Genomic DNA, 17,573 nt, shown 5'->3' on the forward strand with positions numbered 1-17,573 from the left:
CTGATTGGACCCCCCCACCGATGATTGAAATATCACTGCACCGCACGTCTTGTCGAAATAGCCGCTTGCATTTTGAAAGCAGTGACGCCGTTTGACTGCTAAGACCGTCCTGTACAGTAGTTGGCGCACTGTACCACAAAAAGTTGTAATCCACATTTATTCGAAGAATCGCCACAGAAGAAGAGGATTTGCCACAGAGCCAATCTACGACGTCATTCTAAAGTTAAGTTTTACGGTGGTGTCCTAATGAGTCACTGTTTAAAAACACGTGTTCGGATAGGAGATCGTTTTGCTAGTAGCCGTGGGTATCAAGCTAAAGTTAACATTTACATCTCATGGCGGTAAAAAGGAAAACATCACCCACTGCATGCAGTGTTTCAATAAACAGCTCTCTGGCACACACAAACATGGCCAAATGAACAAGTTACATCTCCTAGCTTCTACACATGACCAGTGTCAGCTTCCAACAGCCACTCCACATTAACGTGTACATTTAATTCGGCTTGCTGCTTATATTTACGTGTTTCTCCAGTGATTTTAGAGGAATGAAACTAGCAGACAATCGGCCAGCGAGCTGTTTTGTGCTCTTGCCTTAAATGAAATATAACGTGAAGGACGTTGGGGGATTATCCTTCACGTTTTGCCCTTTGTTATATCTATAAATGTATGTTTAAAAGCTTTAAAATTGACACTGCGAAAGTGTCAAAAAGTGTTGCTGTTGCATTTTTTCCCTTCTATGTAGAATCTTATTTCATGCATAATGCACTGCAGAACAGGCTAGCTAAAAACACTTCTAAGACAAACGAGTGGAGTGCTTTCAAAGAAAACTTTGAGGGCATCACAAAAGAGCTGTTAATGAGCTTCACAAGTGTAACTTGTTTAAAAGCATAAATACTGTAATTCAAGTTAATTATACCTTTATTATTTCAGTTTGATTTCTGAAATTTCTCCAGTATCACCAATTTAGCTTGTTTAAAATAGGTATAGCCTACCTGTAATTCAAGTAAATTCTGCCTTTTTATTTAAGTATTTTGTCTGTTTTATTTGATTCAAGAAATCTGCCTTTTTCAACTACAAAAAAAAAGAAGACATTTTATTTGTAAAAAGTGTGCCTTTTTATTTCATATTTGTCATGTTTGTTCATGTTTCATATATATCAACTGTTTTCATGTTTTCAACTGTGCATAAAGGCTTTTGTATTACTGGGCTGTTTTTTGTGAAATAAATTTGAGTTGCTACAGAATGTAAAAAATGTCAGTTGCGACTTAATGACCAAGTTAAAATCTGACTCCTGAGGCAAAACCAGTTGGGAACCACTTAGTAGCTGAATGTTTGAATATGAAACTTACATCTACAGTGGTCTTATTTCCCCTGACATTTTTTTAGGTTAATATGAGTATAAAAGAGAAAAACCTATAACGTACATAGGTTAAAATGAGGATAAGAATATTAAAAAGACAAAGTTTTAAGCTCCTTGGAGACGTAATAGATGTCCGCCGGGTGTAGGTCTCCACAGCTCAGAGGGTTAGTTTAGGGTTAGGTTCGTCTTCACGATCAAATCTTCATGCCGGCAGTAGTTTCTCCTGTGGAATATATGATTAGAATCAGCTTGCTACATTACGTTATATAGTTGTATTTAAAGAAAATAACATTACCGTTGAAAAAAGAATCTATGATGTCCACATAGATTTTAGCAAGTCCATAGCTCGAATGAAGGCGTCAATTCATCTGTGTTGTAAATCCTCCGTATTCACAGTGCTTTGAGGTGACCTTCTATGGTTATAACCAGCTTCAGGGTTCTGCAGAGGATGAGGCCTGATGATTCGGGACCATTGTGGCGCACGTGTTTGTGCAGCCACAATGTGCAGCTAAGAATGACTCTTACCCTGTGGCAAATGCTGATTCGGTTGTGTGATGTAACAACTAGGTGGTCGTTCATTTAATGGCGGTGTGATCCGGTTTCTGGGGTATGGCGGAGGAGCACGCAGCCCCCCGTTACTATGTGAAGAATCAAGCCAGAAGTTTCCGCGCACCGAGAATGATGGAATGTCGTCAATCCCGATCCTCGAATGTTCCAATTTAACACTGTCAGGCGGCGTAAACAGCCCGTCGCGATAAACTGGTGTGAAAGGTGAGCAAGTTTCCTGCGGCTTCGCTGATGATTGAATACTATTTACCAATTCTGCAAGAAATTAAAAAAAAAAAAAAAGGAGAGAGGTTAGCTACACACCTAATAGCCCTCTGGCACTTGTCAAATTAATGCATATGTACCTCTCATTTCTCTGTTATAATTGGAAGATGCTTCAGATGCAACTGCTTTAAAAAAAAAAAAAAAAAAGTAAGGGTTGATGTGTTAGTTTGCAATTGCAATGAATATGAGAAAATAATTATACTTGAACTGCAATGGTGATCATCAAAATATGTTACGTTTTCGGATGCTGTTGATCGTCCTGAATCGTAAAGAATATGATATCAAAATCTACTACATATACATAACAACTGAAGATTGAAAGAATATAATTAATTACTCACCAGCCATCTTGTCTGTCTGTCTTGCGATCTACTTGGTAAATTGTCTGCTGTAGGTGTGGTGCTGAGTCCTCAGAGCTCAGTCTTTTAAAGTTGTACAACTCAGTATTTGGGTGATATATTTCTGACCGGGTAAGCCGACCCCATGTGCGTTGTCGATTTTGAAAAACAACGGTAGATAATGCCATTGCTCGATCTGTAGGTGATGTTGCTCTAACACCACGTATATGCTGGTCGGAAATAACATTTATTGGACGCATCTGGTGCCGACTTCGCTTATCTGTTTTTATTCCCAGGGAATGGGCGACTGGTTCAGGACGTAAACAGGAGGAAGCCTTAAGGTCACAACATCCCTTCACCCTGGATCGGGTGGTAAAAAGAAGGGTGGGGAGTTTATGGTGGGTGGTGGGGGGAACGAGACAAGTCTAGAACTTGTTCTGAACATGTCCGAACATGTTCAGGACATTTCACACTGATTTCCGGCAACAACACAATATCCGCTCACACCTTCCGGCAACAACACAACTTCCGGTACACTTCCGGTTTCAAACTAGATTTCTGGCAACAACACAACATCCGGTCGCACCTTCCGGCACGCTTCTGGTTTCAGACAAGACTTCCGGCAACAGACGATGACGTCATTTCCGACAACAAACAATCACACCACTTCCGGTACATTTCTGGCAGCTGATGATGATGTCACTTCCGGCATACTTCCGGCAAGCAATGTGACGTCACTTCATGCCATTTTGACAGACGCTGGATAGTATTATTTTTTTCATGATAATCACTCCTATCCGCCGGACTCAGAAGCAGCAGGCTTGACAGTCATCACCAGTCAGACAAATCGCTAGTTTGAAGGCTTTCTCTTCAGTAGACCACTTGCCTGCCCGAGCTAGCAGTTCAAACTGGGCATGAAAAGCCTCCCAATCCGCCCAGCCATCATACATGGGGCTCTTCATGGGGGGACGTCACTGTATTCGCATGCGTGTCATGTCCCTCCTCGGGGCAGCCAGTCTGGCCAAGCCAGTCTCAGTAGCCATTTTAGCAGTCATCCTCTCACCCGCTCTCTTTGCTCCGCCGACCCCCAAGCTGCGGCAGCAGCATACTGATCCAGCTCGTCAGCTCTCTCCTCCTTTATTTTGGGCATTTCACCGCGTTGCCGTTCACAGTGGTCAGGAAGTCACTTCGAATGCAAGCTTTATTTTGAATGTTTTTAATTTTACCCAACCACATCCTTCCAGGTCTCACTCATTACTCACGTGAGCATTAAAGTCCCCCAGCAGAATGAGACACATTACTCTAAAGTAGCAGTACTCCTACTTGGGTACAATATTTGGCTACTCTCCCCACCTCTGCTAATTAATGCGTAGAAATGTTTTATTCTGCGAACAGGTTGAGCATATACTCAGTTACTGTTGGATTCATGACACGTGAGTACAGGCCAATTTTTTTCGCACCTCCGTGCCTATGTTAATGAATCTGAATTTATTCTAAATGAGGGGCTCGTGCTGGAGGCACTGCAATCTGCATAAACCGCGCCCCTATTTCCCCGTGGACTCGTCTCCCGCGGAGGTTGAAGTCACAAGAGGTGGCTGATCCAAAACTTTAATAACTTTCTTAATCTTTATCCGATATTTAAAAGATTGGTCTAATCGGAACGCTTGCTAAACACAGAAACTGACAACATAAAGTCATGTTAATCATTCATCATTAATTTCTTAGTTAAATTACAGAATGTGGCACATACATCCGATAAAAAAAACTATTTGAGCCTAGAATGAGCATACATGGCATACGTTACATAATAAGGACTACTTATAGCACAACAAAGAGGCATTTGTAGTTGATGCATTTTATGAAATTAACGTTGGGAGTCGCATAAAACATACGCCATGCCACACGGAGTTACGTCACAAGCAATTGGGTGCGCAATCAAAGCATGAACTCGAGCAACAGACAGCGGTGGATACACCCACAAACAAACAAACGGAACAAGGGTAAAAGTGAAGAGGTGTCCTTTTCATAGTTAAAATATGTCAACTCATTAGCAAATTTCTAATTAGTTTTATCATTAAAATGATTGTTTTCTATGAATGACTGTATCAATTTGTTGTGCATTTTGGGTAAAGGATGTATTTTAGGTTTTTAAAAACACATTATTTGTGCTTACGCATGGGTCTGCGGCTGTTCTGAATTTGTTCACAGAGTACGAACAAAATCAAGTACTAAAATACAGTGGCGGAGCTAGACTTTTATCCTTGGTGTGGCCAAGGCTATTTCAGGGGGTCCACAGACTATGACAATGAATTTGTTTCTTGACCAATGAATTGCAATCAGTTTCTAACTGTTGCAATGTACATACTAAGCACACAGAAGTGCGCATAAAGTTTATTAACAATGTTTACAACACAATGTACACACAAACCCAACTTCAACAATTTTTCAATCACAGAGTAACCCGCTCACACCCAGACAATTACCCACTCACAGATACTCACGCACACACACGAGCAATTCACTCACACTCTGTCCACCTCACCCTTGCCTGACTTTAAAAAGTTATATATCTTGTTCCCCGTCTCTTCATTTCTCAATGGACCCTATGAATAAAAGGCCAGTTTTGTAAGTCTTCATCACTTACAATTGCACAATGTTTCCGCCACGACAGGCACCGACCACCTTACGGCCACAGCTCCGGTCGGCCGCCTCAGCAATGGAGGCGCGGAACACGGTCCACTCGGACTCGATGTCCCCGTCTCCCCCGGAACATGAGCAAAGTTCTGTCGGAGGTGTAAATTTGACTTCCCTCAACCTCTCTCCCCGGCAGGCTCTTTTCGGAAGGCGAACAAGCGCGTTCACGTTACGCTACACAGCTGCACCTGATGAAAGGGTATTATATGTAGATGTCGCTTCATAGTACATGTCCATATCTGATCGGGCATCCCACCCTCATACATGCCAATTTTGATGATCCTCAAAAGTACTTTGGGCTCATGCGAGCCAAAGTTTACCCACCTAGCGGCCTCTTTTTTCCGGTGCTTCCTCATAAAACAGCCAAAGGCAAATTACTATTCACACTCTGTCGCACATGCGGTGAACTTAACAATCAAGAAGGGCCGTCTAAGCATAATGATGAGGAAAGAGCACTGACCGGAGTGTGGGTGACTTGAATTTACCAAGGCTCTTGAGCTGGGCTATCGGTTGGCACAGATTACAGAGGTGTGGCATTTCGATAAAGTGTGCACGGACGTTTTTAAATAATATGTGACCACATTTCTTAAAGTGAAACATCAGGCTACCCGCCTAATGTCGCGGACCAGTAGGGTAGGGACAAATACATTAATGACTATCTGATTCATCAAAGTATTCAATTAGATCTGTCTCGAATTAAAGGAATTCCAGGAAGGAGAAAAACTGCAAAAATATGTCTGAACACGATTTGGGGGAAGACAGCACAAAGAGACAATTAGAAGCAGACTGAACTTGTAACCAAAACAGAATTTTTTTTCAAATGAATGTTTTCTGGAGTATACGAAATCAAGTACTTCAATTTTGTGAACGAGAAGATCGCCGTGGTACAGTACAACCATCGTGACAATAACCATTGTGCCGCCATCAGCCGCCTCTTATATCTTTGGAGCATGCATGACGACAGCGAAGGCGCTTATGATCATGTACGCTTATCTAGAACAGCTACAGGAGCAAGTCCTTTACACCAATACAGACAGCTTGATTTATGTGGTGAAAGAAGGTGAATAAAAGTTAGTCTAAAGTCTAAAGTTAGGGGACTATTTAGGGGATTTGACAGATGAATTGTCTGGTGGCAGCATTCAATAGTTTGTTTAAGCGGGTGCAAAAAGCTATGCTTATCAGACCAGAATTAATTAAAAAATGCGATGAAGGTCAAAGGTGTCACGCAGACTCATGAATGTTCTCATGATGTCAATTTCGATAGCATCATAGACCAATTTCAATGAATTTGGGACGTTGTGTTAAACATAAATAAAAACAGAATACAATGATAAGCAAATCATGTTCAACTTCTATTTAATTGAATACACTACAAAGACAAGATATTTAATGTTCAAACGGATAAACTTTATTGTTTTTAGCAAATAATCATTAACTAAGAATTTTATAGCTGCAACGCGCTCCAAAAAAGCTGGGACAGGTGGCAAAAAAGATTGAGAAAGTTGAGGAATGCTCATCAAACACCTGTTTGGAACATCCCACAGGTGAACAGGCTAATTGGGAACAGGTGGGTGCCATGATTGGGTATAAAAGGAGCTTCCCTGAATTGCTGTCATTCACAAACAAAGATGGGGCGAGGTTCACCTCTTTGTGAACAAGTGCGTGAGAAAATAGTTGACCAGTTTAAGGACAATGTTCCTCAACGTACACTTGCAAGGAATTTAGGGATTTCATCATCTACGGTCCATAATATCATCAAAAGGTTCAGAGAATCTGGAGAAATTACTGTACGTAAGCAGCAAGGCCAAAAACCAACATTGAATGCCCGTTACCTTCGATCCCTCAGGTGGCACTGCATCAAAAACTGACATCAATGTGTAAAGGATATCACCACGTGGGCTCAGGAACACTTCAGAAAACCAATGTCAGTAAATATAGTTCGGCGCTACATCCGTAAGTGCAACTTGAAACTCTACTATGCAAATCAAAAGCCATTTATCAACAACACCCAGAAACACCGCCGGCTTCTCTGGGCCCGAGCTCATCTAAGATGGACTGATGCAAAGTGGAAAAGTGTTCTGAGTCCACATTTCAAATTGTTTTTGGAAATTGTGGACGTCGTGTCCTCCGGGCCAAAGAGGAAAAGAACCATCCGGACTGTTATGAACGCAAAGTTCAAAAGCTAGCATCTGTGATAGTATGGGGCTGTGTTAGTGCCAATGCCATGGGTAACTTACACATCTGTGACGGCACCATTAATGGTACATACAGGTTTTGGAGAAACATAGGCTGCCATCCTAGCAACATCTTTTTCATGGATGCCCCTGCTTATTTCAGCAAGACAATGCCAAACCACATTCTGTACGTGTTACAACAGCGTGGCTTCGTAGTAAAAGAGTGCGGGTACTATACTGGCCTGCCTGCAGTCCAGACCTGTCTCCCATTGAAAATGTGTGGCGCATTATGAAGCGTAAAATACGACAACGGAGACCCCGGAAAGAAAAGGTGATGTAACACAGTGGTAAACATGACCCTGTCCCAGCTTTTTTGGAACGTGTAGCAGCCATAAAATTCCAAGTTAATGATAATTTGCTAAAAACAAAGTTTAGCAGTTTGAACATTAAATAGCTTGTCTTTGTAGTGTATTCAATTAAATATAGGTTGAACATAATTTGCAAATCATTGTATTCTGTTTTTATTTATGTTTAACACAACATCCTAACTTCATTGGAATTGGGGTTGTACATTGACACTAGAGATATTGACTCAGGAGTCATCAAAACCCCTCTGCACAGCATTGTACGTGATAAAAAAGACTTTCAGCTGAGGAGTACAACATTCCAGAAAAGGTTACGAGTCGTGTATGACAAAAGACGGCTCCTGCCGGATGGAAAAAGTCTTCCGTTTGGCTATTAGAGAAGTGTTTTGTTTTGTTTGTATGAAATGGGGCGGCACGGTGGTTAACTGGTTAGAGCATCAGCCTCACAGTTCTGAGGACCGGGGTTCAATCCCCGGCCCGCCTGTGTGGAGTTTGCATGTTCTCCCCGTGCCTGCGTAGGTTTTCTCCAGGCAATCCGGTTTCCTCCCACATCCCAAAAACATGCATGAATTGGAGACTCTGCATGAATTGCCCGTAGGTGTGAATGTGAGTGCGAATGGTTGTTTGTTTGCATGTGCCCTGCGATTGGCTGGCAACCAGTTCAGGGTGTACCCCGCCTCCTGCCCGATGATAGCTGGGATAGGCTCCAGCACGCCTGTAACCCTAGTGAGGAGAAGCGGCTCGGAAAATGGATGTATGGATGGATGTGATTTTCTGGATTTCTCTTCCCCCCCCCCCCCCCCCCCCCTCATTTTGTCTGTCATAGGTGAGGTATACCTATGATGAAAATTACAGGCCTCATCTTTTTTACGTGGGAGAACTCGCACAATTGTTGGCTGACTATTAAGGGCCCTCGCACCCCCTGGTCACATTGGGGTACTGACACGTCTGGAGAGGGTTAAAACAGTAGTGAGAGCAATTATCCTTAGATGGAGAAAACATGGAACAGTGGTAAACCTTCCCAGGAGTTGTCGGCCGACAAAGATTACCCCAAGAGAGCAGTAATGACTCATCCAGGAGGCCACAGAGGAACTCAGGGCAACTTCTAAAGAACTGGAGGCCTCCTTTTCCTCAGTTAAGGTCAGTGTTCGTGCCACAACAATAAAAGAGGCTGGGCAAAAATGGCATCCAAGGCGAAAACCACTGCTGACCAAAAAGAACAAAGACTTGTCTTACTTTTACAAAAAAGACATCTGAATGATTCGCATGATTCCCAATACTTTTTGGAGAATATTATATGGAGGGATGAGGTGAAAACTGAGCTTTTCGAAGGTGTGTATCTCGTTACATCTGGCGTAAATGTAACAGCGTTTCAGAAAAAAGATTTAGACCAATTGCCAAACATGGAGGTGGTAGTGTGATGGTCTTGGGCTGCTTCGCTCCTTCAGGACCTGGACAACTTGGTTTGATTGATGGAACCATGAATTCTGCTCTTTAACAGAATATCCTGATGAAGAATGTTCAGCCATCAGTTTGTGACCTTAAACTGAAGCGCGCTTGGGTTCTGCAGCAGGATAATCTAAAACACACCAGCAAGTCAACTTCTGAATGGCTTAGAAAAACAAAATGAAGGTTTTGGAGTGGCCTAGTCAAAGTCCAGACTTGAATCTGATTGAAATGCAGTGGTATGACCTTAAAAAGTCCGTTCATGCTCAAAAACCTTCAATTCTTTTGCTGAATTCAAACAATTCTGCAAGGAAGAGTGTGCCAAAATATCTCCAGAGAAGTTAAAGACTCATTGCCAGTTAAAGAAAACACTTGATTTCAGTTGTTGCCTATGAGGTTGGCCCAACCAGTTATTAGGTTTAGGGGGCTGTTAATTTTGCACACAGAGCAAGTTAACTGAACAGTTGTTGTTTTTTTTACTTAATAAATGAAATCACCATTTAAAAACTGAATTTTATGTTAACTTGGGTTATAGTTGTCTATAGTTGTATTTAGATTTGTATGATGATCTTAAATATTAAAGTGTGGAAACTATGCCAAAATATAAGAATTAGAGAAGGCGGCCAATACTTATTCGTAGCACTTTACATGCATATATATGTGTGTGTGTGTGTTTATACATATATATATATATATATATATATATATATATATATATATATAGATATATATATCTATATATCTATCTATCTATATATATATATATATATATATATATATATATATATATATATATATATATATATATATATGTATGTATGTATGTATGTGTATGTATGTATGTATATGTATATATCAGAATCATCTTTATTTGCCAAGTATGTCCAAAAAACACACAAGGAATTTGTCTCCGGTAGTTGGAGCCGCTCTAGTACGACAACAGACAGTCAATTTACAGAACATTTTGGAGACAGAAAGACATTGACAAAAAAAAACAGTCACTTAGCAGTAAAGGGTTGCTAGTTGTCTGGTAATGCCGGTACATTTTTTATTTATTTTTTTGACAATTGTGCAAAAAGATGCAGAGTCCTCAAGCACTTAGAGCAGTTCGAATGACTAATATTGCAATAGTCCGGTGCAATGACCATTGTGCAAAGGGCGCTGAGACTTCAAGGAGTGTATGCGGTTTAAAGTGACGAGTAGTGCGATAATCTGGGACAATGGTTGTGCAAATGTTACAGATACTCCTCAATCAGTGTGCAAATGGAGCAGATGCTACTCTCATACATATCTGTATGTATATATCTATATATATGTATATGTATATATGTATATATATATATATATATATATATATATATATATGTATATATATCTATATATATGTATATATATATGTATATATATATATATCTATCTATATATATATATATATATATATATATATATATATATGTATGTATATCTATATATCTATATATATATTTGTATATATATATATATATATATATATATCTATATATATATATATCTATATCTATAGATATATATATATATCTATATATATATATATATATATATATATATATATAGATATATATATTTGTATATATATATATATATATATATATATATATATATATATCTATATATATATATATATATGTGTGTGTGTGTGTGTATATATGTATATATGTGTGTGTGTATATATTATATACATATATATATGTTACCCCAAGAGCACAGCAGTGACTCATGCAGGAGGCCACAAAGAAACTCAGGACAACTTTTAAAAGAACTACAGGCCTCCCTTACCTCAGTTAAGGTCAGTGTTCATGACACAACAATAAGGAAGAGACTGGGCAAAAATGGCATCCATGGCAGAGTTCTAAGGCAAAATCCACTGCTGACCTAAAAGAACATAAAGGCTTGTCTTACTTTTGCAAAAAAACAAACAAACATCTGAATAATTCCCAAGACATTTTGGAGAATATTATTTTGACTGACGAGATGAAAGTTGATCTTTTTGGAAGATGTGTGTCACGTTAAATCTGGCATAAATGTAGCACAGTATTTCAGAAAAAGATCATACCAACAGTCAAACATGGCGGTGGTTGTGTGATGGTCTCAACTTTGCTCCAGGACCTGGACAACTTGCTGTGATTGATGCATCCATGAATTCTGCTCTTTAACAGAAAATCCTAAAGGGAATGTTCAGCCATCAGTTTGTGACCTCAAGCTGAAGCGCAATTGGTTTCTGCAGCAGAATAATGATCCAAAGCACACCAGCAAGTCAACTTCTGAATGGCTTAAAAAACAAAATGAAGGTTTTGAAGTGGCCTAGTCAAAGTCCAGACTTGAATCTGATTGCAATGCAGTGGTAGATCCAGATCTCAACCCCATAGAAAATCTTTGGAGGGAGTTGAAAGTCTGTGTTGCCGAGCAACAGGGCCAAAACATCACTGCTCGGGAGGAGATCTGCATGAAGGAATGGGCCAAATTACCAGCAACAGTGTGTGAAAACCTTGTGAAGATTTACAGAAAACATTTGACCTCTGTCATTGCCAACAAAGGGTATATAACAAAGTATTGAGATGAACTTTTGTTATTGACCAAATACTTTTCCACCATAATTTGTACGTTGGACGACTGGTTAGAGCGTCAGCCTCACAGTTCTGAGGACCGGGGTTCAATCCCCGGCCCCGCCTGTGTTGAGTTTGCATGTTCTCCCCGTGCCTGCGTGGGTTTTCTCCGGGCTCTCCGGTTTCCTCCCACATCCCAAAAACATGCATTAATTGGAGACTCTAAATTGCCTGTTGGCAATGGTTATTTGTTTGTGCCCTGCGATTGGCTGGCAACCAGTTCACGGTGTACCCCGCCTCCTGCCCGATGATAGCTGGCTCACGACCTTAGTGAGGAGAAGCGGCTCAGACTTTGACCCAAGGTTACAACCTCCTTTTTCCTGTCTGATATCAGGACCAAGCGGATGTGGGAAAACATATTTTGTAAAAAGTGTCGTGGAAAATTGTAATCTTGTATTAAAAAATTAACCCGACAACATTGTGTGGACTTATACTTCTTTTCAACCCATGTACAACGAACTTCAAGAATGGAATAAAAAGATCAAATTCATCAAAGGTCTGCCTGCTTCTTTTGAGGATGAAAACTTGTTTCCAGCTCGACAAAGCCATCTGATAATCCTTGATGACCTCATCTTTCAAGCCTCAGAACATCTGGAGGTGGTAAAAATATTCACGCAGTATAGGCATTATAAGAACATGAGTGTTATAATGCTGACACAAAATGTGTTCCATCAAGGCAAGTACAGCAGGACCATCAGCATAAATTCTAATTACATGATACTGTTTAAAAATCCTAGAGATAAATTACAAACAGCTGTTTTGGCTCATCAGATTTTCCCTTCAAAGAAAAAAATACTTTTTAGAGAGCTATGAAGACGCCAAGAGGCCCATGGGTATTTATTAGTAGATTTAACTCCCACCTGTCCAGAACAATTCCATCTGAGGACCAGTGGCTAACATGTCTACGCTTTTAAAAAGAAATGCGTCACTTCTCAAAGCTCTGTATCACGCCACACCAAAGAGGCGTAAAGACATATTGACATATATATATATATAGTCCACCGGATCTGATTAAGGCTTTCTGCGAAATCGCTTTCAATCTTTTGAAAGGTCATATAGCACTCTCACCTTCACAGTACAAGAAATTGAAAAAATAAGAGAATTATCAGACTATTGGCTGATAAAAAACAAGCCTGAAAAAGAAACGCAGTGCTCTAACACAACGGGGTGGTTTTGTATTCCCGTTGGTAGCTGCACGAGCACCTGTTCTGGGGAGTGTCCTAGGCGGAATAATAAGTGGCTTAATAGCGTTAAAATAATTAGTGGGAGAAGCACTCAAAACATTTTTCTTATCACTCCTCAACAAATGGATCGATTAAGCAGACCTGAACCTGTCATGAACGGAACAGAGGATAGGACCCAAAAATGCACGACTCCAAAACAAATTGACAGTTTCCAAAAAGAGAGGTTTAATAGACGGGCATAGGTCGGTACACAGGCAGGCAATCCAAGAGAGGCAACAGTATCCAAAAACATGAGGCAAAGAGACAAGGTCGATAATCGGAACAGGGTCAAGTCTTACTGTGAATCTATGACGTGGAAACAAGGAATGCTGGAACGCGACGACAAGGTACAACGAACTGGCAACGAGAGGAAATGAGACACGAGGTTATATACAAGGGGTAATTAGGGTGAACGAGGCACAGGTGATGAAGATGCTCACATGAGCAGGTGTGTGTGAAACAGGGGGTGAAGACAAAACCCGGAACACACACACATATGACAGAACCAACATCCCCAAGATGTCTATTTCTAACCCCCAAGCGTGTCATCAATTTAGACAACTGAAACTCGAAGGTATTGTAGCTCATCAGAATGATATGCCGGAGCAATTAACCACATCGGGAAGTAAAAAGAGAAAGGGGCAAAGGAAGAGACCCGCCGTGACAGTAAAGCGGATAGGTTTTTCCCCTTAATGATGGTTATTATTTAATAATGAGACAAAACGTATTTTGTACATTTTCTTGTCTTTTTATTGAATAAAAATGTTCGAAAAGCAACAAAATGGTTACAGACAATGGCATTTAAAATTTTTTTTGAAAAGAACATGACATCTGACCGCCGCATGGTGGGCGTGGATAAAGCTGATGACATCTAGCAAACTCAGATACCATTGCATCATTTTTAATTACATCATCGGTATAACAAGCCACTACATCTTGATAAGACAGACCACAGCCTCTACTGCTCAAGTAATAAACACAGTGTTGACCACAAGTAACTGACAGCTCATGTTGCAGATAACGGTTATGGTATAATATACGTTCAGAATGGTCTTCCAAGAATGATTTTATAGTCTGTGGGTAATATTCAAATTCGGGGGAAAAATTGAATCCGTCGAAAAAATTACCTATCCCATCTTTTTCTAAGTTGAGAGCCAACCAATGTTCTCCCGGTAGGTTTCTCGGATGAGTATTGACGATGTAGAATACGGGGGCGTAGGCTGTAAAAATTGTAACTCGTCAGAAGCATACACGCTGCCAAATAATATGCCTTGCAGGCATTTCATAAGGGCTTCAAGATCACGTCCGTTTATTTTTTCAGTAATAATACACCAAAACCTGTCTTTTTAAATTTATTTCGAGAATAGAGTTGTAGCAAGCGTACACGATGAGAGTGGTAGTATGGGGGAGGGGTATTCTGAATCTCATCTCTAACCTTAAACTGCCGGTTAGAGCCCCCGTGTCATCGTTAGGGTTCAAATTAAACATAAAGAGCGTAGCCTTGAAGAAACTCTTCACGATCAATACAGAGAGGTTGGTCTTTCAGATATCGACCTGTAGCTATAAAAAGGTTATGATACTCGCGCACAGCATTGCCGGCGTTAAAATGAGGTTGGAATGCTTTGGCTGGAATTTGTCGACCCTCTTGACATAGAGCTAAATATTCCAAGTTATGATGGCGAAATTGAAAGGGTTTATATCAATCCGCAATTGTAAATAATTAATCTGTAAAGCTCTGCTCATATTTCTTGTCAAAAACACCTCTCAATTGGGATATTCTTACAATATCCTCTTTTTTAAGTTTCATTTTTAATCTCTCACTAACGCCTACGGGAAAGTTACCGTACAGGTTTTGAAAAACTTGAAAAGTATTAGCTGAATGCACTTCATTGGGTTTCATTTTGATACTTTTATTATAGTGTAGTATATTTTAATAGTAACACAATCAGAGTTCCTTTGCAAGGGTCAAATGGTTGGAGACCTGTATTCACACCAACTATCTTTTCTTTGTAATTCTACATCAAAGGACGTCTTTTAACCAGCTATATGTTTATTGGGGTTTCCTGCTCCTCCCTGACCGAAACCTGTCTGAGGTTTACAACAGGCGTCCCGGTCTTCAAAGAGGACTGTTTTTCATTATAGACTAAGAGATGCCAGCAGGCCGGTAGGGTTACTTCATGCCCCCAAAGCGCAACATGGAGGCCAGTTTAACACTCCAAATATGGTCATGAGAGCACCATCCTTCCGGGTGCACCCAGGGAGGCACTAATGCCACGCCCAGCAAAGGAAACCTTGATAAACTTAGATCCAGGTGTTTTCGGGGGCTTTTTCGTTGTTCTGGCAATGTAAGCAGCTGTTATGACACGAAGGCTTGTTCAATAAATCAAATTAGCCCAAACGCCAAGTGTCTCGAAGTCTTCATTCATCCCATGCCCGACGGATGTCGGAGTTCTCCCGGGTGACCGCCGACTCGGAACCACAGGTGAAAAAATCCACCTCAATAGCTTTCGTTATAACTATTGACTAGATCTTGTACAATATCGATATAACGTGTTTTTAGCTGTGAAATATCACCACATTCTAGTTTTCAGAGTCCTGTTGAACCTTTCTACCACAGAGGCTTTCAGATCACTTGCTGTAGGAAAATGAATAATACCATGAAATTCTGAAAACTTGTGTTAAAGAATTCTTTCCCCTCATCAGTTTGTAGCTTTTTGGGTGTACCGCTAGTTAATAAAATAGATTCAAATGCTTTTACGACTTCCGGAGCTGTCTTATCCTTCAAGACTCGAACAAAGGCCTTTTTAGAAAACACATCTATGACTGTCAGTAGATATTTAAATCCATCATTGTACTCTGCTAGAGCTTTCATGTCACAGAGGTCGGCTTGGAACTGATTTAGAGGTCTGGAAATAAAAACTCTTATTTCTAGGGAAATTAATTCTGGCTGGTTTATGCAAGGTGTAAGCATCTTGACTTGCTAAAAACTCTTTGACTTTATCCCGATTTACTTTTCGTTCCATTTCCTGCTGCACAGCTGTATGGAGGCGATCTACACCTCCAAAGGTTGCTGCGTGGGCTATGTTGTAATATATCTTTTTCATGTACCTCTTCTCACTCATGGTCACATATGATGTAGAATACTGTTTTGTAAAAGTATTTATTACCACACACAGACAGGGCTTTAAGTTGTTTATTGGTTCACACATAAAATCAAGTGAATAAAGTTCTAAAGAGCATGTCTACATAGGTTCTAAAGGTAATAATGAAACATGCAGTCTTAGTAAAACAAAGAAAAAAATACGTAAGAGCTGAGGTCTACGATCTGATAATCGTAAATGTCTCAGATAACACCATAGGATGGACTTTTAACTCTAAAGCAGCTTGGAAAGTCATCATTTCATAGGGTATGTCCACAGGTTGGTTGTTTTGCAAACGGTATTTTAGGGTATTGATGATCAAACTGAAAAGAGCCAGCAAGTGACCTACTCCGATATCAACCTCCCAACTTTGCAAAATGTTTTTAAATGTGTCAGACAAACATGAATCACGCTCAGATATGACTTGGTCTACAAAAGATTCCCACGGTTGTTGGAACAATAACACTGAGACCAATCTGACTTTTTGCATAATTAACAATTTTTTTTTCAACTTCCATGTCTTTATCTGAGGTTGCTGTGTACCTGATGGTTCTATCCAAAATGTCAAACCCCACATATTGTCGGGGAGTCAAACATTTTCTCAACAGATTCCCCATTACTGATGTAATTCTCCAGCAAACTCCGCTTTTCGTCGTCAACCACCAGCTTGTGTCTGTTGCCATCCAACTCCTCAAATCTGGTCAGTTTGACAGTCTTTATATCCGTTGTCAGGTGACATAGATTTAACATATAGTGAATTCTTGGTGTTTTTTCCGGGCACTCTGGTTTCCTCCCACATCCCAAAAACATGCATGCTACGTTAATAAGACTCTAAATTGCCCGTAGGTGTGAATGTGAGTGTGAATGGTTGTTTGTTTCTATATGCCCTGCGATTGGCTGGCAACCAGTTCAGGGTGTACCCCGCCTCCTGCCCGATGATAGCTGGGATAGGCTCCAGCACGCCCGCGACCCTAGTGTGGCGAAGCGGCTCAGAAAATGGATGGTGGATGAATACTTGGTAGAAAGTGTTCTGTGCAGATGTCTGGTATGATATGATAGAAGTGTTTACTTAAATAGTAATCTCCCTTATCGAGGTGTTCCCAACGGGTCGCCAGACGCCTCGGAGTGGAGCTCGTTGCCTTCATTCTCCTTCTTACAGAGGGTTTGTTGCACCAGAGAAAAAGTGTTGGTGTGCGTGCTGAGTCATACCTTTTTATATTTTTTTGAGTGCTAGGGGTTGGATTAGCGCCGTAGTTATGGAAATTATAATTATCTTTTGACACTCACAATGTTCTTCCATTGACGGCTGGTTGTAAAGTGGGAGGAGATGTCTTTGGAAATGAGTGCTTTTTTTCAGACC

General features: G+C 40.4%; 1 long non-coding RNA gene across 1 annotated transcript; it reads right to left on the reverse strand.

Moving 5' to 3' along the window:
- Positions 1-1,083: 1,083 nt before the first annotated feature.
- LOC133477370 (uncharacterized) lies at positions 1,084-3,624 on the reverse strand. Its single transcript, XR_009788319.1, has 5 exons — positions 2,533-3,624; positions 2,272-2,450; positions 1,886-2,182; positions 1,656-1,799; positions 1,084-1,583 (listed from the first exon to the last, which is right to left on the reverse strand). It is a non-coding gene; the product is annotated as an uncharacterized LOC133477370 (long non-coding RNA).
- Between the last annotated feature and the right edge of the window lie 13,949 nt (positions 3,625-17,573).

This window comes from Phyllopteryx taeniolatus, chromosome 4 (genome assembly GCF_024500385.1).
Source record: "Phyllopteryx taeniolatus isolate TA_2022b chromosome 4, UOR_Ptae_1.2, whole genome shotgun sequence".
NCBI lineage: Eukaryota > Metazoa > Chordata > Actinopteri > Syngnathiformes > Syngnathidae > Phyllopteryx > Phyllopteryx taeniolatus.